The 26,980-nt window shown below is 41.2% G+C and overlaps 2 long non-coding RNA genes across 2 annotated transcripts; one reads left to right on the top strand and one right to left on the bottom strand.

Annotated features, from left to right (window-relative positions):
* The first annotated feature begins 419 nt into the window (after nt 1-419).
* On the top strand, nt 420-26,980 carry LOC143843109 (uncharacterized). Its single transcript, XR_013233466.1, has 3 exons — nt 420-1,086; nt 1,732-1,815; nt 26,545-26,980. It is a non-coding gene; the product is annotated as an uncharacterized LOC143843109 (long non-coding RNA).
* Nucleotides 16,685-25,404, bottom strand: LOC143843151 (uncharacterized). The gene is made up of 3 exons (XR_013233481.1): nt 25,373-25,404; nt 18,070-18,223; nt 16,685-17,040 (listed from the first exon to the last, which is right to left on the bottom strand). It is a non-coding gene; the product is annotated as an uncharacterized LOC143843151 (long non-coding RNA).

Below are 26,980 nucleotides of genomic sequence, written 5' to 3'. Positions count from 1 at the left end.
GTGAATAATCAAACAGAAAATTGTGAGGTAGTGAGGAAGTTCCAGGCAGCAGTGGTCAGGAGGGAGAAAATGTACAACATTTGTCTAAACATTGCAAGGGTTATTGAGAGAATACTGATAATAAAGAAACAACTTTCACTTGAAGAAATGAAGAACCAGGCATTGGAGAGGGGCCTCAGGATAAAATTCAGATGGTTACTGCAATTGTTAGTGTTACCATCAGGGACATATCATGAAATTAGCTATAGCATCAATTCACTTAAAATATCAATGATTTCTTTTATAAAATTGAAAAATATTACATTTAAAGATCTTGATATTAATACTCTGCCCAGTTCAGAGCTGAAGAATAAGGAAGATTTTCTTTAGACATCAAAGATCATTCTGCTACCATTAATGAACCTTCATGGGCAGAACATTTCCTGATGTTTGAGACCTACATGTATGCATTAGATATGTAGTGCAGTCCTCTATAGAGTTACTTCAGTTATTCCCATGGATTTCAATGTTTAGATTGGAGTAATTTTGCATGGAATTGCACTGTTTTTAATTTCTGTTCAAGGATACACTTGTTGAGAATGGAAAACTAGAGTCATTTTGGAATATCAAACAAGAAGCTAGCATACAAAGAACTGGCTAGTTGAGTAAAATAACTATGTTTCTTGAATCATTTTACTTAAGCCTCATTCTCCTTTATCTATCCTTCCCTTAGCTCATGTTTCTCAGCACACTGGCTACTTTTCATTCAATTAGAGACCGTATCTGTCCTGACATGGATGATCTAAAGTAAAGGTAAAGGTGTCCCCTGTGCAAGCACTGAGTCATGTCTGACCCTTGGGGTGACGCCCTCCAGCGTTTTCATGGCAGACTCAATACGGGGTGGTTTGCCAGTGCCTTCCCCAGTCATTACCGTTTACCCCCCAGCAAGCTGGGTACTCATTTTACCGACCTCGGAAGGATGGAAGGCTGAGTCAACCTTGATGGATGATCTAGGCTAGCCTTATCTCATCAGAAGTTAAGAAGGGTTGGCCCTAGCCAGTATTTGGACTGAAGACCACCAAGGAAGACCAGGATCACTATGCAAAGGTAGGCCATGGCAAATCTCTTCTGAATGTCTCTTGCCTTGAAAGCTCCACGAGGTTGCCATAAGTCAGCTATGACTTTATGGCATGGAGGAAAGAAATTCTATATGCACCTTAAGTTTGTTCACCCTTTTTCATCCTGTCCCACAAAACTATTGCTGTTCTGTACAGGTGTATGAAATTTCACAGATTTACAGTGTTCCCTTCTTTCACAAAACTTGGGATGCAAACAATTTGGGAGCTTAAAAAAAATTGAATGCATAATATTTATTAAGTTTTTTATGGCCTTGCAGGACATTCAGTCAGTGTCTCAGGAATATCAAGAGTGAATTATGGAAGAGAACCCATTGATGGGTGGGGAAGGCGCAGGGCTTAATAACTAGCTATTATATCTAACCAGCAGCTGATGAGGGAAAGTGAGCTAAGGCCAGCTAAGTTTTCCTCACTCATCTGTGGAAGGGCTATCACTCTTGCCTCTGTAACCACATCTTTATGTACTCAAATTTTTTTCTGTTCTGTCTTCTAATGTGAAACTGGTAGTTAACATAAATTTAGCTATGTTTATGTTGGTTCAGGGTGCCATGGAGAAGTTACATGTTTGAATACTTTCCTTGAAAATTATTTTAAAATGCCAATTATTTCAATGTAGAAAACTATTGTGCCAGGAAGAAAAGTCCTGCATCGTGCCTTCCTAATATGCTACCTTCTCCTATGCCATGAGGATTTCATTCAGGTATGTATACACCCTGTGTGTTGCCTGAAGTAGAATAGGTTCATGTGTTCCTGTTTGCTACATGAAGTGAATGGCAAACTTCAGTGTAGTGTTTGTTTCGAGGCAAAGGAGGTTAGAGGGCTATTTCTCAGTCATGCTGCTATTGGCTTATTTATGAACCAATTTGTTGGGAACATATTCAAATGGAATACAGTGCTGATGGTAATTGAGATATATGTGAGGTTTTCAGGGAACTATTTTATTTTCTCGTTTAAACTGTATCATGCATCAAAAAGAATTCCCCTTTGGGTTGCATTGAATTAAGGAGCATATCTGCTCTTTTATTGATTGCATTTCCATCAGTGCAACAAACTTTTATTTGCCATCCTGGCACACATATATATCCTGGCACACACACATATACATATATATACACACATAAACACACACTTGGCTGTCAGGTTGCTGAACCTAGGATGCAAAATCCTGTCATTTTAGTTCATTAAGTTTACATCTGTCTGGCAGAGCTGAAATAAGAATATGCCATCAATGAATAAAGGATCACGGATGGAACATACAACTATAGTAAATCAATACATCTCCCCCCCAAATATAAAGACTTTAATAAAATTATGGTATGTCAGGATTCAAATTCTCAGTTTCTTTTTGATGAAGCAATGTCTCATTTCAGTTAATAATCATAAAAATCCTAATACTTGAATACAATTACTGAATTTAGACTCCAATGAGTAACTGCGTTGGTCTGAAGCAGCAGAACAAAGTTTTAGTCCAATGGAACCTTTAAGACCAACAAATGAACATGAAGGCTTAGAGCCAGAATAAAACTTGGTCTTAAAGGAGCCACTGGATTCAAATTGTTTTCCCGAATTTAGTTAGCACTTATCCTTAGATATAAAAAGAGCATGTTTAAAGAAATCAAAAAACATGGACCTGTGAAGATAGAACTTGGCTCTTCATGTATCAGTTAATCAATCTACATTAGTTACTGAAGTCAGGCTGCTGAGTACATGATAGAAGATTCAAGAAGTACAGGAGAATGATAGAAAGATGTAGATTACTAAACATAAATACTATTGTTTGACCATTCCCCATGGAACATTGTTGAAATGTAATGATTTTTAGTACATTTTTCTTTCAACGTGTAACTCAAAATATTGAACACAGAATGTCTAGGTGGTCTCCCACCCATGCACTGACCACAGATGCATAACTTTGGCATTCTTGTGCCTTCACACTGTACTCTGGAATGGTTCCAGGAAGTACAAAGTAATTCTTAAGTAAACCAGACATGCAGGTCAAATTAAGAGAGAATATATAGTGTTTATATGATACAACATTATTTGTTACTAAGCCAAAGTGTGATGGCCTCTGTAAATTTGAGGAGAATTAGATGTGTTACAGCATATATTTATTTATTATTTATTCTATTTTATTCTAAGGTAAAGTATACATTCAAAGGTAAAGTATTTAAGGTTTTACCTTAATTACTAAAATGTATCAACAATAAGAAGTCCTTTGTTGGCATACAACACAAGACAAATAAATAATACAGGAGCCAGAGACATGTGCAGTATTAAGGACATTTCTGCACAACAGTTAAAAAAGCATTATGCCAGCTGAATGGCAAAGTGCTAATTTTTTTTGCACTTCTGATCTGCTCCTCGCCCTTTTTGCTGTCTCACCTTTGTCTGGGCCTTTTTGCATGTCTTGCCTGCTGCTGCTGATGGAAGCAGGCAATGCACATTATACGTGTTGTGCTTCCGCCTATCAAACAATGCAGGCAACCAATCCACTTTCTCCTCCTAATTTTTTAAAAAATGCATACTTCTCCATTGAAATGCCTATGCATAGAATCGTAGATGAATAGTGCTTTTTGAACACCACCCCTTATGGGATCATGAGTCCTCTGAGACATTTAATAATTAATATAATTCCTGATTTTTTTTGGGGGGGGGGGAAACTTTCGAGAGGCATTGCTTTGTGTTACAACTTTGAAAATGAAATTATTTCTGGCATTTCACTATGTTTAACGGGTGTGGAAATGCCATAAGACTATTGTACCCCTGGTTCACTATTGTGAGGTAAATATTTACCTCACAATAATGGAACTCAATGCCTCCAAGACGGAGGTCCTGTGGCTGGGGAGGAAGGGGGCAGCCCAGGAAGCATGTATTCCTATCTTGGCATGAAAACTGACCATTGCATTCCAGGCCTAACTAAGGAGGCTCAGGTCAAAAAGGTAGCTGGCCAGGCATTTTTCTACCTTCGCCAGTCTCGGCTACTAGTGCCCTACCTGTCCCCTGAACACCTAGCCACGGTGATCCATGCGACAGTCACCTCCATAATGGAATTCTGTATCTCACTCTATGTGGGCCTGCCCTTGAACATGACCTGGAAATTGCTCCTGGTACAAAATGCAGCAGCTAGGGTCCTCACAGGAACACCATGGAGGACCCATATCCAGCCAGTGCTGAGGCAGCTGCATTGGTTGCTGGTTGCGGCCCGGATCAGGTTCAAGGTTTTGGTTTTAACCTTTAAGGATCTACGCGATCTGTGACCCGTATACTTGAGGGACTGCCAGTCACCCTGTGCCCCACGCAGAGCCCTGTGCTCTACAGGCACAGATCTGTTGGTCATTTTCGGTTTTCGGGAAGCACGTCTGGGCTTTTCGGTCCTGGCCCCCAGCTGATGGAATGAGCTCCTGGGAGAACTATGGGCACGGCGGGAGCTCTTCCACCAGGTCTATGGTTGAAGCTAAGGAAGATCTGCTGACCCCTCCCCCCCAGGATAAAACATTATCAGTGTACGGTGGACTGGGAGTCATCGACCCTTCCTTTCCCCCTCTAGGTGATAAATAAACTTGAACTGGGAATTTAATGATTCTAGCATCTCTTGGGATAGTTTTGAGAACTTATTGGCTGCCGCATTTTGTGCTTTTACTGTCTGTGGTTTTTGCTGTCTGTGGTTTTAACGGGTATTTTATTAGGGGTTTTAAACAGACTTTGTAACCCACCATGAGCCGTATGGGAATGGCGGATAAGAAATCTCATAAATAAATAAACAAACAAACAAACAAATAAATAAATACACACTGGGACACATGAGTTAGGATTATACAAAAACAGCAGTTGTGATTTAATTTTCTTGTGAAACTGGTTAAAATACTTAAGTAGTCACAGTTATATAGAACAGGCCACAAAACAATGTGCCACCACAACCTTGGCTGAACTAAAATATTTTCTTCTTAACCATCTAGAGCAATGGCTCTCGACCTTCCTTATGCAGAGATCCTTTAATACAGTTCATCATGTTGTGGTGACTCCAACCATAAAATTACACAAATGTCCTTACACAGAAACTGATCAATGGTATGAAGATCCATTTTTCATGATTGTATATAAATTGTTTTTTTTTCTGGGGTTTCTCAGTTAAGTTCTTCCTCTTGTCCCACCATGCCGATCTCACTCTTTTCTGCTGCTCCAGACCGACAAACTTTCTATCTGAGTCTACCCTGCAAGGCTGTTGTGTTGATGGTGCCCCCCGGCCAAGAAGCCTGCCCTGCTGCGACCCCTGTGAAAGGGTTATTTGACCCCCAAAGAGGTCCCGACCCCCAGGTTGAGAACCACTGATCCAGAGTATCAGAAAGTTTAATATGTAATTTAATTGAATTTCTGAGAGAATTTAAGTGTAATTTCACCTCATTTAATTTAATCCTTTTAGTCAGAAATAATTCATGGACTTCAGCTGAAGACAGTTCATCTCTGTCAGACTCCCTAGGTCTTGTCTATCACTTTACAACTAGTGTCCTTCCTGAAGCACAGATGTTAGCCAGATCTGACCCACATACCCCATGATTCTTATCTACCCAGTCTACTCTCCCGCTTTTTCCTCTTCTCTCTACAAGAATGAGAACTAAAATTCTTCTGCTGTTTACCAGATACAGACAGTTACATGTGTGATCCTTCCAAAAGTAGAATCTTAACGTCCATCTGTCCACTTTTTGATATCAGAATGATCTATGACATACCCACCATTTCTTTCCCCAGTAGGAACTCAAAGAAGGCAGGTCAATGGAATGATTGACTCATTGTTCAGCAGCAAGAAGCAATAGTAGCAGCAAATTCCATACCCAGCATTATTAGGAAAATAGTGTGAAATATTAATTCTTGTATGAGTCTATGACTTGGCTGCATTTGGCATACCATGTATATTTCCACTCTTTAAAATAATATCATAGTTTGTTAGAGGTGCAAGAAAATGCACCTGGGAAAAATAAGTTGTTAATATATCTTAGCTGCAAGGAAATGCTAAAGCAATTGGGATGTTTCGATGGTCGAAAATGACTACAGAGGAGCATGGTCGCAATTTCTACAATGAAAAAAGAAAAGCTCTAGCAAAGGGGATAGAGAAAACTCTTCATCTTTCTCCCATCATTCTAGAATTCAGGGTACTTCAGTGAAACTTATGGGAGATTTAGGACAGAAAAAAAGAAAGTACTTCTGTATACATAAGATAATTACTTTATGCAATTCACTGCCATAGCGAGGTAGCAATTTCAGGTTCAGAGCAAGGATGTCAGTGAATAATACTTACTAGGGGACAGTGGGAGTGTACTACTGCCTTTGGGCCCTGCTGGTTGTCTTCTTGGAAGCATTCAGTTAGCCCTGTGGGAACCAGGATGCTGGACTAGATAGACTTTTGGTCAGATCTTGCAGGACTTTATTCTTAGACTATTATCTTCTTGTGTGATGATTCTAGAAGTGACAAATTGGATTTGCACCCCGGAGCAAATTAAACACTAAAGCCATTCAGAATCCCTTTAGGACATTCTTGGGACATCATTAAAATGATGCTGGACGGAGATTCTTTCCCATTCAGTGGGAAACAAAAGGATTATAAGGGCTTTGGACAAGATCACTTAGAAACACAACAGATCTAACGTGCTTTCATCTTCATCACTGTAAATCCTCAGCCTGGGACGGATTCAAGAAAAGTATTAAGGTTCTTCTTGTTCATAAAACAGTCTTGGTGTCTTAGCCTGCCAGGCATGCCTTGAAAAAGACAAGAGTCAATGTCCCTATCTCCTTTTTATTCGAGTACTGCTGCATTTGGCTAAAATGCATTTCAACTGATTAGAGTTAAGAATCTGTCTCTGAATACTGATCCCCTTTGACCCTCCCCCCATGGAAGCAGGTATTTAATCATTACTGCTTCACTTTTTCCTTATAATACTCCCTTTTGCATGTTTCTACATTTCGGAAGACAGTTGTCTGCATTCATCTGGAAATACCACAGATGCAGCTGCTGTTCCTTTCCTTTTGTAAAGGAATAATTTGTAATATACCACTGGGAATAAAACCAAATGTGACACTGATCCTTGGGCCACAGTCAGAAAGAGTTTCCACTTCTCACTTCAAACATTTTGTAATGAAATATGATGTGACCATCACATTCTCCATCCCCCCCCCTTATCTCTTGCCTTCGGGGGTGCTGAAGGTTATATACTCAGAGAATGTATGTCTTTTCTCCAGAGTCCTGCTCAAGGTAGCTCACAAAAGTAAAACAATACAATGAAATCATAAAAAATCTATAACCATAAAATAAATGTTAAAACTAGTCATGAAAAAGCATTAAACAACCAGAAAAGACATCCACAAAACAGCCTTCTGGCTAGAGGCAGATCATATAAACAGCCAAAAAGAATAGAAGCATTCAGTGAAAAGCCTGGACAGGAAGAAAAGTTTTGGTCTAGAGTTGAAAAGGTGGTAAACTAGATTCTAGGACTGTTTCTACACTAGTGATATGGTTCAAATGTGCATTTTTAAAGGGCCAAGTTTTGTATCCAATTGTATCCAAGGGTTCTAAAAGAACTTGCAGATGTAATTTCTGAAACTCTATCCATTATTTTTGACATTTATTGGAGAACAGGTGAAGTGCCAGAAGACTGGAGGTAGACAAATGTCCCCATTTTCAAGAAGTGGAAAAAAAGAGGATCTGGATAATTAACAAGCCATCAGCTTGATATCTATAGCTGGCAAAACTTTAGAACAAATCATCAAACAGTCAGGCCTTGAGCATCCAAACTGAGTTAATTGTATTGTTCCCATTTCATGTAAACTACCCTGAGCCTTTGGGGAGGGTGGTATATAAATTAAATAATAAATACATCTAAAGCAAATGGTTGTAATTACTAAGAATCAGCATGGCTTTCTCAAGAATAAATCATGTCAGATTAACCTTATCTCTTTTTTGGGGGGAGAAAGCTGTTACTTTGCTAGATCAGAGGAATACTGTGGACATAGTTTACCTTGATTTCAGTAAAGCTTTTGATATGGTTCCACATGAAATTCTTATTGATATGTTGGTAAAATATGAATCTGGTTGACAGATCGCATCCAAAGGGTGCTTGTAAATGGTTACAAGATGATCTTGACAGGCTAGAATAAAATCAATTTCAATAGTGATAAATGTAAAGTCCTTCATTTTGGTAGGAAAAATCATATGTATCACTATAGGATAGATGAGATGACTCTTGGAAATAGTACGCATGAAAATAGTACGTTTGGTCTTAGTAGACCAAACACTTAGTAGACCAAACACTGAATATGAGTCAGCAGTGTGACTCAATAGCTAAAAAGGCAAATGGGATTTGGGGCTGTTTTAAAAGAAGTACAGTGTCCAAATCACGAGAGGTGATATCACCGCTTTACTCTGCTCTGGTAAGACTTCATTTGGAGTTCTGTATTCAGATTTGGCCATCATAACTGAAGAATGATATAAAGAAACTGGAGCATGTCCAGAGCAGGGCTATGAAGATGTTGAGGTGTTTGGAGACCAAGTTGTATGATGAAAGGTTGTTGAAGGGCTGTCATACAGAAGCTGAAGCAGAGTTGTTTTCTGTTGCCCCAGAGGGTCAGAATTAAGAATTTTGGACTAAACATCCAGAAGAAGTTCCTGACAGTTAGAACGGTTCCTCAGTGGAACAGGCTTCGTTGGGAGGTGGTGGGTTCTCCTTCTTTGGAAGTTTTTAAGCAGATCCTAAATAATCATTGGACAGAAATGCTGATTTTATGAACTTAAGCAGAAGAAAAAGTCCCAAGCTGGGACAACGTTCAAAACAATTTCAAAATGGATTCCTAGGTATAGTCTGTTTTCGATACCTTCATCAGTGTTATTCTCAATATTGTTAATAATTCAGTCTTCTCTAAATGTATTCTTTTGGGTGATGAAATTATAAAAAATAACTTAGTCTCTGGTAATATTTTGCTTGGTGTAGTTCAATCCCCAAATGGTAATATAATATCCAAATTGGTAGGGGTCTACTAATATTAATATCACAATGTGTAACTAGTCTTCAACAGTGAGAGAGTAATCAAAACCTGTTGATTTTATGAATTTAGGCAGATAATGAGTGGGTTAGGCAGGAAGGGATGTGCCAGTGTTTGTCTCTTGTGGCCCTTCCTTGCCTACCCAGTGGCTAACTGCCACTGTAGGATGGTTCCTCTGGAGATTTTTGGTGGTGAGGATCACTTGTGCATGAAATTGGAGTCACTGTGGGTGGGCAGCTAGTTTTGAGTTCCTGCATTGTGCAGGAGGTTGGACTAGATGACCCTTAAGATACCTTCCAATATCATTTTATGATTCTACAATTCTGTTTTCTTGAAGCTTGATGGTGTGTTATAATGGTATACATTTCCTGCTCCAAACACCTATTTTGTAGGGGGAAAAGCATGTAAATCCTTGATAGATCACATACAAAAACTATGTACACTGATTTTATTTGCTTGAAGCACATGAAACATTTGCCATTTGGAAAGAAATCATATATTTATATACCTGTGCATGAACTCAATCTCTCCTACCAGTTCCTTTATTCTGTGCCTCCCACTCAAGCAAGTTCATAGTGTGGCATTTAAGGTACTTTTGATTGTTCCACTGATAAATAGACTACCCATTGTGGGCCATCCATGGTCTCCCTTAGGTGCATTCAGAAGAAACTGCTCATCAGTGAAAAGACCTTAGTTGAGTTTTACATCAGTTATCTGTATGGGGAAATGTACTTGTTGGTGCTTGCTAAAAAGTTACACTGTTGTACAATTTTAATTGTTGTTGAAGAGAATGTCTCTTTAGCCAGTCAAAGTCTATAGCAACAATACAGCATATATAGCAAATGTCCAACCATATAAAATTTGAAAAATAATTTTAAAAATTAATATGGACATTTATACTGAAAGTATTAAGATACAAAGTCATCATCTAAAAAATCTAATAAGATGAATGGAAGACCTTACTATCCAGAGACCAGTAACCCATAGCAGATATGTCATAGGTCAGACATGCTTTGGTCAACATTGTCCCCTCATCTTTTTTATCCTTTATGATGGTAGCAGCAAATCTTGCCATTTGGAAAGTTATGCATTTGTCCCTAACTGCCAGTTTGGTGTAGTGGTTAGGAGTGCAGACTTCCAATCTGGCAAACCGGGTTTGTTTCTGCACTCCCCCACATGCAACCAGCTGGGTGACCTTGGGGTTGCCACGGTGCTGATAAAGCTGTTCTGACCGAGCAGTGATATTAGGGCTCTCTCAGCCTCACCCACCTCACAGGGTGTCTGTTGTGGGGAGAGGAAAGGGAAGGTGACTGTAAGTTGCTTTGAGACTCCTTCGAATAGAGAAAAGCAGCATATAAGAACTACTTCTTCTTCGTCTTCTTCTATCACTAATTTTTCCTGATCTGACTGTCCTGTAAAAATCTACTGTGTTCAGCCTTATATCTTGGACAATGGAATATAATGTGGAACAAATCCTCTATAAACTTTTGATCACAAGACTCTTTTCCTATTTGAGATTCCATTAAAACAGCTTTCCAAGACTGTGAGCAGTAAAATATCTAAGCATGCCTTAGTAAAGGCCTTTCTGTACTTGTGGTACCTTAAATTGATAAACTATGCTGGAAGAGCCAGGAAAGGGAGGTAGCTGTCTATAAAGTATTGATGTTCTCAAAGGGCCTGCATTGGTTTGAGCACTCTGGTCTAACAATCTTTGTTTTACTAGTAGTTTGACCACATAGAATCCAAGGCTCCTCCAGTTTTTTACTGAAAGACAGTAATCTCAATTCAAAAGTGCACCTTAAATTATTCTGCAACTCTTCATGCTATGTCTTTTTTTTTTCTAACGCAATAAAGATTAATTGATCCTTCAGAATTTTCTCTGTACTTGGCCTACTTTTTAAGGTAAATGTCAAGTTGTCCAGACCTCAACCCCATGGGTTCCAAAGTACACAGGAAACAGACTTTGTAAAACAATATGTTATGTTTATTAAAACAATTTTAGAATATCCATTTATTCATAAGCAGCACAGCTCAAGCATTCTCTACAGTAGTGTACAGTGGAAAGCCACAGATCATAGGTATACATCTTTAGGTCATCAGAATCCATGCTAGTGGCTCTTGATTCAAACCCACGGTATTATTATTATTATTATTATTATTATTATTATTATTATTATTATTATTATTAGAGCTTCTATCCTGCCACTTTCCAAAGACTCGCTGTGGCTTACAAACCTAAAACCCTCATAAAAGCCCCTATAAAAACCCAATAGCTCTAAGGCCATAACCCCCCCCCCTTACATGCCATAAGATTCATGGCCAAATCCCCTAATCCCCTATGCAGACCTCCCTAGAGGTGGGGGTGTAGATGTAGTACCCAGCCTAATGAGGGGCTAGGAGTTTTGGCCCACCTGGATCAGGTGATGATGATGAACCTATCAGCATAAATCCTGTCTAGAACTCTCTGGAAAGTTACTCACTACTTCTGACTCTCCCCCTCCCACCCTGTGGCTCACTAGCTCCCACAAAGAGCCAAGTAGCTCCTCCCATAGTTTGGCCTTGAAGATTATAAGAGGTCTGCAGACTAAGAGGCCCAATTAGTAACACCTGCAAGATGGAAAATGTTAGTTACTGCACACATTAACCTGTGAGGAGAGGAATCAGAAGTGCTTTGCCTCACAGTAGGTGTCAAAACAATACCTGTCTTTCAGGGCTGGTAAGACGCTAGGAACAAACTAGCAAGCTGTGAATTAACTCGCAGCTAAGGAGAATCAAGCTAATTTTCATGCAAATAAGCTCTGTCAATGTAATATCACAGTTCTAAATTATAAATCCTCTGGGCATGAAAGGGAAAGTATCTCTTACAAGCATTTTTCTCTCCATTGTTTGCAGTCTCTGGACTTCATGAACTCCATTTTGACCACGTGTAACCACAAAATGGGAAGAAACCCAAATGTTGAACTCTATGTAATTATAATTTCAAAGAGGGCTCTTTTAAAAATTACACCAGGTAGGGACAAGTTTAGTCAGGCCAAGATTAATTGTGGTTTGCCATTTTATATAAGCCATCTGGGAGTGTGCATAATTCTTTTATTAAACCTTTATTATAACATGAACTAAAGAAGCCTTCGCCCTTCCAATACCACATTCTATTCTCAACCATATTACCAAAGGTAAAGTAAGGGGAGTAGGCAAGTTGACTCCTTTATCCACAAGGGTGAGAAATTCTGAAAGAGGTCAACCAAGCAAGGTGATGAACACATTAAGGATGTTGAGCCAGCCTTATAGGCCTCCAGGCAAAGCAATACACCGAGGCCCTACCTACACAACCACTCACAGGAACAAAAATGTAAATTATTGATAAAATGTAACTTATATTTATTGGTACCACCAACAAAAGTGGTGTTTAAACATTTAAAACTCTGATGTACAGCAAAGATCAATCAACACAAATGTTTGAACGATATAACATGAGCCTTGAACTTGAAAAACAAAAATGTCAACATATCAGTTGTTGTATTAATTCTGCAGTATTAATACAGTGTTCAGCACAAACATTACAAACTATCAATGCATACATAGATTAGCATGAGGCCTGTTATGTATTGCCTGTTGGGTTATTAACTGGTTAACTCCTGGTGGTTGAGTTCCTGTGCATGGGAAAATCATGGGGGGGGGGAGCAACCTATATAAGGATGGGGATGTTTGGTTATTGTTGCCAGTTGCTGTGAGCTGTTAAGAGAATTAATTTTTTTTTAGCAAGAATCAGATTGTCACTGACAATCTGCAACAATCTGAGTTGTGCTTGCAGTCCTTGCTGGTGGCCACCCCTGTTTCCATGGCTACCCCCTTTGGGTGGAGGCCAGAGCATCTGGAGGATGAAAGGGAAGAGTAGCAGCTGGCCAGGCCCAGCACTGAGCCCCACTTGCACCACTGCCATCCATCTTCCAGAGCTAGAGAATGAAGGGGAGCAATGACAGCTGGCCAGGCCCACTGCTGAGCCCCACTGGCTTTGCCGCTGCCTCTCTTCCACAGGATTCACTTTCTGGCCTCTGGTCAGGTGAGTGGGAGTGATGAATGTCATTTCATATTCACTCCCATTTGCCTTAACACACTTGTAGATGTGTTTCCACACCAATAAAGATTGCACTGTTCTGTATGAGAATGGCTTCGTTCATAGAATGCAATATGGCCTCTATGTTTGTGGAGTGCCGGGCATCTGCCCAGTGTACGCATGCATTAAGACAGCTCTGGGTGGAGTCAGGCCACGCCTCTGGAAGCATAGAGGGTTGCAGTCCCACTCCTTGGGCTTGTTATGCTCTACCAATTGATTGAGTGAAGGTTATACCCAAAGAAACAGTTAATCAGTAGGGAAGAGGAAAATAAGTGACTTGCCAAATGTTGCTTGGGGTGGCCTGGGAGCTTTCAAACTCCTGGTACAGAAGGATCAAGCTTGCATGTTTGTAAGTAAGCATTCCTATGTTCAGTCATATCAGGGCACATTGGTAATGCAGAGGAGAGAGAAATACATAAATGAATTAAAGGTACAGACAGATTTGGCTGTGTCTTGAACTGGGTCTGAAATCATGTGTAAAATTCAGATTTCTTTAAATGAACAATGTTGAATTTATAATTTTATAATTTTTCCAAAATTTATAAATAAGTTCAGATGAAAAGAATTTCAGAGGCATCTGAAATATTTCTATCACTTTTCTATCCCAGAAGATGACAAGTTCATTAAGTCACCACCAAAATATACCTCAGGTGGCTCTACCCTTGCTCTTTCTTGCCATTTTATGTGGAATTTTGGTTATAAATATAAGAAGAACAAAGAGGGTATAAAGAAAGATCTTTAAAACACTTTAAAAGAGCCATCCACTTTTTTATAGTTCTTCATTTCTGCATTGCAAATATGCAATAGGACAGACAGACAAGGTACTGCTGCTGATATTGGTTCTGGTGATTATTAGAGTATATAGCATAGAACATAACTATTTGATGGGAGTAACTATGTATTTCTTAGTTACTGAGGTTGTACAATAGTTTGGGATTACCACCTCTGTATGAACCTGCCAGTAACAGGTTAATACCCTGGCTAAATGTAATCCTTGCTTCCTCCCTCTCAAAACCTTGACTAGGTACTGATAGATTGATTGTCCTCTTATCTGCTAGAAACTGTCTTGTTGTTGGTAGGTGATATGGGAAAAGCAGATGTTTTAGATCATGGTGGAAGGGCATTTAATTTCTGTGGCCCCTCCTACCTCTATTTTTATATATGGGGCTCCACCTCAAGTAGGGGAGAAGTGATTGTTCATGACAATTGTCCCATCATAGGTTGACTGACAAGGAAATCAATTAGTATCCAGACATCCAGTGACACTGTTGAGGAAGCCAGTGAATCAGTTGAGGGTCAGGAGAAAGTTGTAAATCTTTTCTGAACATGTGCAGAAGCATGTTTGTGAGTAAGGGTATGCATTCAGGTCTATTCAAAACAAAAACATAACCCAAAACACTATATCAGTTTTTATTAGATATAATATAATATCTAGGTAACCCAAATGTACCCTGGATATTTTGGAATAACTGAAAACATCTCTTAAAAATACCAGATATATTCGGGGATTACTGGCAAACCTGGAACATCAGCTGAGGGACTGGAGCTGATTGCTCCCACCACTCACCTGTTTTTGGACTTTCTTCTGCAGTCCCTTTAAAGGAGCTGCAGAAGACAGCCTGTAAATCAGCCAGAAGGGCACTCTTCCTGTCACCTCAGCTGGGGCTGTTTTAGGCAGTTTGACTGGACTACTGAAGAGTGCTGCAGCTGAATCCATGTAGAGAACTCTCCCCACAGGATCAGCTGCATTGTAGGCTCTCTTGGACAATCTGGTTCAAACTGGGCTGCCTAGAAGAACTCTCCCTGCAGGATAACTTTAACCCAGACTGCCAATGCTCAGCTGGGCAGCCCAGTTTAAACCAGACTGCTGAATGCAGCCCACAAAGCAGCTGATCCTAAAGGAAGAATTTTCCTCACAAGCTCATCTGAGGCTCTGCTGGTCAGCCTGCTCAACAGAACTTATAAAGCAAGTGAGCTTGATAACAGCTTGATAACAGGTGATAAAACAGCTAAGAATATAAAAGTGGCAAAGGGAAATAACCGCCTGGCCTAAACCTAATACAATTATTACCTTGCATTTTTTCCTAGAGGAAAGGGCATGAGGTAAGTTACATAGCAAAGGTACTATGCACGTTTCCCAAACATCTGTTCCACGTAATATATTTCTGGTAAGGACTTTGAGGAGGAGTTCTTGTTCTTGCAACTAGTGACCATGATGCAAGCTGAATCAGTAAATTATTGAACATCCATGTTTCAAAACTGATTTATTATTGAATCCCACTATCCACTGGTGAAAGGCATTGGTAGATCCAAATCCTCTCTGCTTTTCCCTCCCCCTAGCAGCCATTTCCTTCTCAGTAAACTGGTGCACTGCTGTCAGAAAAGGGGTGGGATTTCATCTGCGTCTCCTTTCCCATTGCAACCACTTGACCCACATGGTCATCACCATAAATTGGTCTCTTAGCCCAGGGGATAAACTTTCCCAGGGTTGGGAATAGCTGCTAGTAGCGAGGGAATTAGAAGAATTTGCAATCCCTGCCTTAGATTCAGTCAACATCTTATTTTGGCTTGACGTTTAATTAGCTCTAACTCCCACTTACATAATATTAGTAACAATGCAGTTTTCTTTCCTGTGATATCTGGGCAGAGAGTAGTGCATTTCTATTATTCATAAATGGGAAAATCAATGTACTTATTCTTAAAAGGGTTTGAAAACAAATGCTCTGATAATTGTTAGAAGCTCATCTGTTTATGGTAATGTGAAATAATTGACACATAAAGGCCTCTGATAGATCCTGTGGGTTGCTTAGCATGTCCTTTCATGGTGCTAAGTACCTCAGAAAAATTTATAAATCCAAAAGTGGAAATATATTTAATTGCCTAAGAGGTTTGGATGTGGGCTGAAGGGAATTTCCTTTTGTAGTTGTTGTCTTTCCCCTGGCAACAACTGTGGTTTAAAGTACCACTTTATTTGTCTCTGATTGCTAATGATTATTTTCCAAGGCAGCATATGCTTTATTCTTATATTTAGTTCTTCCCTGTTAGGCCTTTGTTGATTTGGATAAATCCTTCTTTCTGTCAGCGCTTTTGTTACTGCCATCATTTGATGGAATGGGAGCTGTGAGAGCCAGAGACAACTTACCTGACAAACATATTTTGTTAAGCTTCTGAGCCAGGGGAGAGCTTATTTGGACTGAGCATCACATTTGAAAGAGCAAAAAGAGATTAGGTAGCAAAATAACAAAATATAAATCCTGTCAGCTTTAAAGCTGGTTTGCTGTTAACGAAGGTGAATGTAATATTTGTTGCAAGCAACAAGAAGCGTTTCAAAGCTCTTTTTAATTTGTCATTGGGACATCCCAAGGTGAATTTTATGTGCTTATTTTGTGTCACAATTAATAAAATAAATACAAATATGAAGTGGTTTAAATTGCTGGGTTTAAATTGAATTCCCTACTCTCATCAATAGATAACACTGTAAAAATTGAAAAGCTGTAACTACATCAATGTCTCTAATTTCATAAATAAAGGTCATTGAGAAGATATAGTCTTACTGTTGGTAGGTGTTCTGGGTCCAATGGTAGTCCCAATAAATTGATCAGCTGATGTAAAACATTATCATTTTAACAGAATCACTTTAAACATTTGCGATTGGTAGGCATCACCTTGGATGAAAATGTAACAGAGCCTTTTGGTACCATAAATACGAGTCCGTACCTGATGCATGAATATGTACCTTAGAAGAGACATTCTCCATTCTTACACAGGAAGAAGGCTTCTGCACTGTTGTACAAAACACCTACGATCAGTTTTCTTCAGAAAGATTATTTCAGTCATATTTATTAAAAGTTTAATCAAGAGCCCTTCCAGCCCCACTAGGCGCCTCTCAGCCCCCTCCTAACGTGGCGTAAGACAGCCGACTAACGGGTACACTTGCGCAACAGAGGCCCTTCAATCTTTCCTTCTCCTTCCCCTTTCTCCCTGTTCAAAGCCCATTTTTCATAAATGGGCTTTGCTACTAATCTTTACATAATTTAACTGTAAAGCTAGGATACATCATATTGACTGACAATGGACATATAGATACTCTTCTCTCCTGGTAGACATTCTATGTCGGTCTTCCTTGACAAGATCTACTCAGAATACCATCAGATAATGACAAAACTGGTGTCCATGAGATGCATCCTTAGACATCACCTCAAAGTTGTGCATCTCTCATCTTTTAACAGCTTAGCATTCTTCTTTATTTCCCTCTTTAAAAGGCAAGTAAAGAAGATCTGTTATAATGCCATGCCCTTGGTAGCTGAGCTAAGTTATGGAAATTCTACTCTATGACCATTTCAGTATAGTTTAAATCAGGGGTAATCAAACTGCAGCCCTACAGATGTCCATGGACAAAAATTCTCATGAGCCCTGCCAGTGAATGCTGGCAGGGGTTCATGGGAATTGTAGTCCATGGACATCTGGAGGGCCGCAGTCTGACTACCCCTTGTTTGTTATAATTTTATGTTTATGATGATTTTGTGGTTTATAGTACATTTTGGTAAATAAATATTTGACAAATGAATGAATTAATAAATTAAATTTAGGGCCAAATGTTGGTAATCTACATATAGAATTCATTTGATTAAAATTGATGCATTAGGGCTTTTAATCTAATGGCATATGTTTTTAGAACAGCCAGTGACAGCAAAAGTCTTTCGTTCACTGGTGTTCCTGGTGGTTGAAAAGGACAAGATCAGTTTTATCCTATTGCACTGACTAGCTGATGCCATCTCTTTACCACCCCTGGGGATAACCAACTGCACTTACCAGCAGTTGTGATCCTCCCAATTGCACTATTGTTTCATCTTGTGGTGAGGTAGTGGATCCTGCAGAGTACAGCCAGCAACTGGGAAATGCCAGTGGCCTGGGGATGATCAGTCACCGCTGACAGAAGGGTGGGACCAGCCCAGCCTGCCAAGACCTTTGAGAGGGAATTGGAAGGTTAGTTGGGGGAGGAGGACAGCCGCAGAAACAGGTAGCAATAAGGTGGGTGCTGTGGAGGAAAGGAAGAAGGAGTAGCACCAAAGAGAGGGAGAGAGGTGTTATTTACCTGAGAAGGGGTTGTGAAGCCAATGGTAGAATCCTCCGTGGATGTTCCAGGGAGCTCAGAAACAGGAGAGAAGCCAGCAAAAAGCAAACCCAGCACAGTGAGCCAGCATGTAGTACACAGGCAGCTTCCTGTTTCTGTTGACTGTATGAGCAATAGGGCAAATTGTCATCTGTTAATACCTATATAATATGATTAGGTAATAATCGTATTTGGCAATTATGTAACATCCCTGGAGTTTTCAAAGTGCTTCATACCCTTTGGGTTGCGTTCAGCACAAGGACTGTGCAGGACTCATGCTTTTCCATCCTCTTAGCAGCTATTTCTCACTCCATAAATACTCACTCTCTGGGTTACATGGAATAATAGCCATGTGAGTCAGAAGGCTACAGTAAGGTTGAGGCAAAATTGCTCCCTTCTTCTGCCCTCAGAGCTCTGTTCAAGCAAGTAGAAAATATCTCATCCCCTTCCCTCTTCTCCACTACAGCCTCCTGACCTACACAACTACTTTTTCTCCCATGACCCAATAAATAAGCTTTTCTAGTGTCAGAAATAGCTGCTGTTAAGTAGGGAAAACTGGAAAGACCTGTACCCATCAGCACTTTCTTGACAGACTGCAGGATCCAACCAGTTATCAAACCCTTAGAACATTATGTAGTAAGGTTATTATCTCAACATTACAGACTGGGAAAAGTGGAGACATGATAGTTTGTATACAGCAGGGGTTCCCAGATTAGGTGTTACTTCCTCCTGTGGGGAGGGGATTACTTAGAGGGCACTAATGTGAAAGGAGATTGTGGGGTCATTGGAGGTGGGGCCCCTTCAACTACACTGTTCACTTCTGTATAACTGAACAGCCTATGATACCATGTTAACAAATGGCACCCCAATTTTCTGTCTCTGCATAGTACTGAGATCTGCTGGAAACCATGGGAATTTTTTTTTAGTAAATATGCCACCAGACCTTTACTCAGACCATTTTACTGTGTTTCAAGAAACTGTCTTAGCCATGTGTACTGTTCTTTAGGGATAGGAACAAATGGTGAAAATGCTGTTCAGTTTGCGTATGCCTGGTTTGTGAGCTGCAAACTGTCATTAACTTTTAAGTCCCAAATGGACTATTTTTATTTGTGAAGTTTGTGATCCTGTATAACTCCCCCTGAATATGCTAAAGACACCAAAGCTGCAGGAGAGGAAAGGCTAACCCTATGTGACCTCCAAGTTGGGTGAGAACTGGACATATTACATCTGAATTACAGTTTCTGAAAGCAGGTGTCACTTGGAATCTGTCATAGACATAGGTTCAGAAGTGTATGCAATTTAGAGACACCAGATTTGAAAGGGATCTCTGGGTGACTCTACTCTACCTGCATGCAAAGTTTGTGGAGATTGGTTATAAGGAGTTCAAGTTATAAGCCTCCCAAACAAGGTGACCACATCCACCAAATGCTTGCTTGATTGCCATGGGTGTTTGGTGGTGGACTTGGTTGAAAGCTGCACAGTTTGGCGGATCATTTTCTGAAAAGTGGGTCAGCAAATATGGTAGAAGGCAGTGTCCATTGTCCCCTTGGTTATGCAGCAGTAGTCATCGGGGAACATGCCCTCCACCCAATGGGTACTCACCCCTCTAAACAATACTGAATCAGTAGCCATCATTTGCCCTGACCAGGTGTTGACACTAGATGCCACAAAGGGTCACAAAGGGCATCAGGGTCACTGCCAGGGAAGTTGTCCATGAGGTCCTGATGGTTGCATGATGTCTGAACATTCAAGCTGTAGAAGTTATAATTGCCCTGCATTTCTTCCTAAGGGGCAATGACAGCAGTGCGGGTGCAGTCCATGGTCCTGACAACATTTGGGAAGCCTGTGATTGCTGCAAACTCTCATCTCTGATAGGTGCTAGTTCCTCGGCGGGGAAGTGCACATACTCCTGTAGGTTGGGCAAAAATGGTATCCAGGAACCTGTGCAGTGAGCAGCTATTCTAGGACTGTGACACACCAATGATCTCATTGACCACTCCCTTGAAGGATCTGGTAGCCTCAGGGAGAGGAACGTCTTCTGCAAGACGGGGATGGCACAGGGTGCTGGAGCTTGGCCCTTGTGAGGGCCTGGATGGCATCTCTGTCTAGGCAAAACTGATCAAGGCAGGTGGTGTCTAACAGATGGAGGGTATTGATGCAAGCTTGGTAATGGCAAGCATGGTGATTTTGCTGTTGCTATGCCACCCAAATGTACAGCACCAGCAGTAAATGGACATGGCAAACCACTAGTAAGCATGACAAGGGCAGGAGACCAGGCCCTGAGGGAAGAGGTGGCATCAATCTCAGTGGTGATGGACATCTGAAGCCACATTCTTCTGAATGCCCAGCACCCTGCCCCCTTGGACACTACCTAGTCCCTTTCTTCATGCCTCTTTCACCATAGTGGCTCAGCCCACCTCCACATCTCCCTGTGTGTAGGTTGTATGGCAATACTAACAGTTTTTAGCAGCAATGGCCACTTCCAGCCTAACTGGACTGAGGCCAAGAAGGCACTGCTGTGCAGGATGGTGGTGGGCATGTGAACATTGCCCTTTCCACTGCTTCCTCCTGACTCTGTGCCTTTTGGCACATTGTGGCAGATTGTTTTTATGTCTAAGGACATGCTACCTAAATAGAGCTGTCCACTCTAAAGTGCTGGAACAATTCCCTTAGTCTCTCTAGGAGGCATATCTGAGCCCTCATGGCCAAAGGTATCCCTTAAGAACAGGTGGTATAAATGGATATACCTGAAGCAGAGGCTATCATGCAGGTGGTGATACTCTGCCAGACAGGGTGGAGTATAGGTATGGTAGGCATGAGGCATGTTCCTCTGAGTCAGGTGTTGTGGCCGCTGGTGGCCTGGAGGAGGGGGAATCTGGGCGCTTCTTGCTATCATGAGGGACATGACTGAGGGACAGGACCACTTTGAGCAACTGCTGGGGGACTTGTCAGAGGCTCTTTGAGCCCCTGATTACTTCAACAGGAGTGGCATAGGGATTGGTATAGGGATGCCCTCAATAGCATGGCTGCCCTGCTGGATGTCACAGCTGCCAGTGAGATGAGGACACCTAAAATTCCAGACTGTTGTGATGAAGGAACTTCATGTTTTTTTTTTAATATTTTCAGACATTTATTTATTATATTTATAAACCAATCTCTCCTTGAGGCTCAGGGTGGTTTACAGGGAACTTGGAAATCCAATTACAGATACAACATGTTTAATGATAATAGCAGAATGACAATAGTAGTAACAGTAAGAATAGTAACATCTAGTGATAACAATTTTCATAATTGGAACACTGACAATAACATTAATAGTTAATGGTTGGTCAGTTCAGGGTTGCCCTTTTGCTTGTTCAGTGGGCACCTCTGTGTGTGTCAGGGGGTGGTAGTTCTGGGGGCTCAGTAGATGTTCCTTCAGTTGAACCTCAACCAAATGCCTGGCAGAAGAGCTCTGTTTTGTAGGCCTTGTAGAACTGTGGTAGCAGAACTGTGGTAGCTCTGACAGGGCCCGGACATCTTCTGAGAGCTCATTCCACCAGGTGGGGGCCAGGATAGAAAAGGATCTGGCCCTGGTTGAGGACATACATGCTTCCTCGGGACCAGGGATCACCAGCCAGTTGGAAGTGGCAGAGTGTAGCATTTTTTGTGGGGTATATACAGAGTGGCAGTCCCTCAGGTACACAGGTCCCACTCCTCATAAGGCCTTAAAGGTGAGTACCAGGGCCTTAAGTCTGATCCAGGATTCAATGTAACCAGTGCAGCTGTTTAAGCATGGGTCAGACATGGGACCTCCAAGGTGTTCTTGTGAGGACCCTTGCGGCTGCATTCTGGACCAGCTTTAGTTTCCAGATGAGGGATAAGGGAAGGCTTGCATAGAGTGAGTTGCAGAAATCCAGTCTAGAGGTGACCATCGCATGGATCACTGTGGTAGTAGTTTGGCTTGATGTAGTGTTACAATAACAGCTGCACTAATCTTGTGATCTGTGCCTCCACAGAGAGGGAAGCATCCAGATCACGCCTAAGTTCCTGGCAGAGAAACATATGTTCCCCGTCAAGCATTATGCTGTGAATGAATGAATTCTATGAAACTTATACAGAGAGAGCTGTTTTGTTCATTGTTTTTTGAAAAGATATCTCTAACTACCCACAATATTTATATGTACATGGCTTAATTTGTTAATTGACCACCACAATTTTTATTATTGTTACACTAAATTTTTTCTCAATTACCCCACTTGAGATAAATTTTTATGATAAAATGAAAGATATCCTTTAAAAAAGATTCTGAATCAAGTCTTGAGAAACTGGTATCACTTCATCAAGCTCATTCATTGTGTTAAGAGTTTATGGATTGGTGAAATAGTTACTAAATGTGGTATCTAAGATTCTTTCTCAATGACTACCAGACTTTGAAAAGCTGGTACCAGTGGATGAATTTCATCAATTTTGTTGAAATACATTAAACTGAAAGCGTTAACTGGATTTTGAATAACTGTGCAATTCATTATCACTGTTTTGGATTTTATTGCTATTATTCTCCTCAGTGGGTCATGTGAACTACTGTTCTTTATATAGGATAGGGTGGGGGCACTGAACACCAAAGGGGAAATAGCCCCCTAAAGTTAGGTAACCATGGGTCTAGAGAGCAGGGGTAGTCAACCTGTGGTCCTCCAGATGTTCATGGACTACAATTCCCATGAGCCCCTGCCAGTGTTTGCTGGCAGGGGCTCATGGGAATTGTAGTCCATGAACATCTGGAGGACCACAGGTTGACTACCCCTGCTCTAGAATATATTTGTTGGACTAGAAGAAGAAGAAGAGTTGGTTCTTATATGCCGCTTTTCTCTACCCGAAGGAGGCTCAAAGCGGCTTACCTCAAAGCGGCCTTCCCATTCCTCTCCCCACAACAGGCACCCTGTGGGGTAGGTGAGGCTGAGAGAGCCCTGATATTCCTGCTCGTTCAGAGCAGTTTTCTCAGTGCTGTGGCAAGCCCACTAAAGATCACAATAGGCACACTTTTAGCATGCAATATCAGTGCCCTGAATTTGAAGTACATTGCCAGCACATTAAAAAATGTGGAAAAATGAAAACTATGATACGTTCAAAGAACTCAAACCTCTGAAACACTGAGATGAGAAAATGCTCAGCAGCACTATAGGTTATTAACATTTAACAGAGTTTCAGCAAGGTAAAATAAAAGGCTGTTCGATAAAACACAGTCTAAAAATAAAATAGGGAGGAAAAAATCAGAGAGAATTTCAGAAACGGGCAAGCTGTTGAATAAGTGTACTCTCTTCTCAGTTAAAACCACTGGGAGACAGAATGTGAAGTCTGTATATCTAGTCAGGGTTTTTTTTCCCCCAATCATTCAACCAGATCTTCAGATTTTCATACTGCTTCTGGTGGGAATAGCCTGATATCAACAGGGAACTAGCCAGCAAGCCTGAGCTATGCAGTTTCACATTGCTCCCCATTGGTTTTTGTAATGTTCACAGATGTTTCTGAATGCACCCAGATTACAATATTCAGTCTGTACTTTGTAAATGGTCTACTGACAATGAGTGACGCATCTCAGATGGTTACACTGAGTGTTCGGAAATGAGACTGTATTTCCTGCTCAGACATTAGAACCAGAAACAAATACTTTAAGAATAAGGCAGAAAAAAATGAAATGTTCTCTGAAATAACTTGCTGTGGATCTATTTAGAAAATTTATAACTGGATTCAGAAGGCATTACTAGCTAGCTTTGAAGTAATTCTTCAGACTTTGATGAAACAAGGAAGTTTTCAGAAAGGTATCCCAGGGAATTTGGGAGGGACAATTTCCCTAATCTCTTCCTAAGTAGTTTGCAACAGTTACCATTCAGAGAAAAGCAGGATTACTATGGATGATAGAGAAAGGATGATTGATTGATTGAACAGATGAATTTTTAATTTATCTCTGTAAAATGGAAGGTAATAAAGTGAGACCTGTCTTTAATTCCACTGAGGTGTTATTTTAATCGTTCTTGTGTGATGAATGAAAGTGTGGGATAATAGATTATCTTTTTTGAAAAGCTCTCTTAGCCTCGTCGGGATTCAACCACATATTAGTTTCAGTAATGAAACTGCAGATGTAAACTTATCTAATGTTAAGTGAGATGGCAATGTTTATTCCATTGATCTGATAGATGAAATTTCCAAGGGATGTCCATAAATTGTGCAGTTCATTAGGCAGAATCTGCAGAGTATGATCCACTACACTGGTCATAACCCTACCAATTATGTATTGTGGGTTCTTGACATTCCACTTCTGTTTCAGTTCCAAGAAAGCAAAAAGGAAGTTTTTAAAATCTCTGTTGGGTTGCTTATGTAGATGGTGTAGCTTCACAACTTTTACTGTGACTGACATATTTTAAGCTCCATTTTCAGAGGACTGTCTTGAGCCACCTTCTTAGAACTTGGGTTTTACCTCCTCTCAGAGAACTGCTTAAGACATTTCAGTAGGCCTTTGTGTTTCCTGTAGCTTCCTATTTATCAGGAACGCCATAGAAGGGAGAGCAGCAGGCAGGGGCAATTGGCAGAGAACTCGTGAATGGCTCAAATCAGACATGAATGGCTGAACAAGGATGTCAACATGGACTCGACTTGTTAAAAACACAGGGTCTCTTTATATGGCACGTTAAGAGGACTTTCCAGAATATTCTTTTGTGTACTATTCACAGTCTCCTGAAGCCTAACATAAAACAGTTGATTACTAAGATCGATAGTCTTGGGACTGATTCAGATGATAGTCATGTTGGTCTAAAGCTGCAGAACAAAATTTCAGTCCGGTGGAACCTTTAAGAACAAAATTTTATTCAAGGTACTAGGGACAAAGCCTGTGGCATCTAGGAATACAATGAGTACTAGCACATACACCTGCCCTGTGACCTTCCTGGGTTCTGGCACTCCTCCCCCAGCTCCCTGCTCAGTCTTGAGATCCAGTATGGTGAAGTGGTTAAAGAGTAGCAGACTAACCTTAAGAGCTGAGTTTGATTCCTGACTCCACATCCATGTGCAGCCAGCTGGGTTGCCAACTTCCAGGTTGCCTGGAAACCTTCAGGAAGGTGAAAGAGAAAGAAAGGATGAAAGAAAGAGACAAAGAAAGAGGGGGAATGGAAGGGAGGAGGGAAGGAAAGCATCAGTTCTCCTGAAGAAAACAGCTGGATTGGAAGGCACTGGCCTTCCTAGCCCCACCCCCATACAAGAGTGTTTATAAAGGTCCCCACTGTTCCCACCTTCCCATCCAATACCACATCTTCCAAGGGCAGGGTAGGCCGTCACCTTCCCACCCTTACATCTTCCAAAGGCTGGGCCAGACAGGCTGCAGGAGGGCCTGCCTCATTGCTGCCTCGACCCCTGCACACACACAATTCCCAAAGGCTAGGCCAGGCAGGGAAGGTCATAGAGGGATACCTCTTTCCCACTTCTCCCAAAAGACAGCCTGGACAGGCAAGGCTATGGAGGGCGGCATCCTTTCGATGTCCCAGGCTGTGTTGGAAAGGCTGCTGGATCTCACCAGCCTCTCTGAGGAGAGAGAGATTGGGGGAAAGCAGAACACACCTATGGTCAGATGCAGAGCCATGGGGAGGAGTTATGAATCCAGGGAAGATTCCTCAGAGAAAAGGCCTTGCCAGGAGCTCCCAGCTTCACCCAAGCCTCAGCTGAATAAAAGCTTAGCCCAACTACATATTCAACAGGCAGAGAGCTCTGATCAGCAGGAGGGAATGGAGCTGCAGACAAACCAGGGCTTACATTCCAATGTTGTTACAGGAGTTCTTCTTTCCTCTGCCCAGCCTCAAACTGCAGCTTCCTGTCCCGTCAGACCACCTGGCTCACCTGAGCCAATTAAACAATGCCAGCTGTGATAGAAGAATGCTCCAGTCTAAAAGGCACCACACAATGTTAGCAAGACAGAAGACTGAGTCATCACAGAGTAAAAACTGAAAGGCTGCTGACAGTCTATATTAACTTGAGGCTGGGAGGTCTGGATTGTGGACACCACCTGTGATCTGCTCCTTCTGCTGGTGCCCTTAGACTGCCTGAAGGAACCTTTGACTCACTGGACTGAGTTAAGACATTCATTGCATTCTATCTGTCCCTCAACATTCTGTTTTTTGAAGTGCTGATTGTCTCTGCCTCCCTTGCAGGTCATCTGTACGTCATTCCAGCAGAGAGATGAAACCTGAGACCAACACAGGAGACAAAGGAAGCAACTGGCTTCTTTTCCTTGCCTGGGGAAGATGAAGAGTGGAAAGAGGTTGAGAATGGAGCAACGTACCAGCAGCAGGCCCTTTCAGAAAGGCCAGTACCTCTCACACCCGGCAAGAAGCAGGAAGAGGACAGATAAGACCTACAATTGACCCTCATTGGAAGAGTGCTATCTCCCTATTGGCAGCACAACCCCAGGAAAGGCCAATCAGTTGGGGAGTACATTGTCTTCATACAGTTTGAATTAATTGGCCCTCATTTGCAGATTGCAATTTGGCCCTTATTAGCAGATTGTCTCTCATTGACAGAGTGCAGTTTGAATTGATTGGCCTTCATTGGCAGAGTATTTCCTTCCCATTGGCTGCATACTTCTAG

The sequence above is a fragment of the Paroedura picta genome, chromosome 1 (assembly GCF_049243985.1).
Source record: "Paroedura picta isolate Pp20150507F chromosome 1, Ppicta_v3.0, whole genome shotgun sequence".
NCBI lineage: Eukaryota > Metazoa > Chordata > Lepidosauria > Squamata > Gekkonidae > Paroedura > Paroedura picta.
Note: the sequence above shows the minus strand (reverse complement) of the source record. Positions and strands in the feature narration are given on the sequence as shown.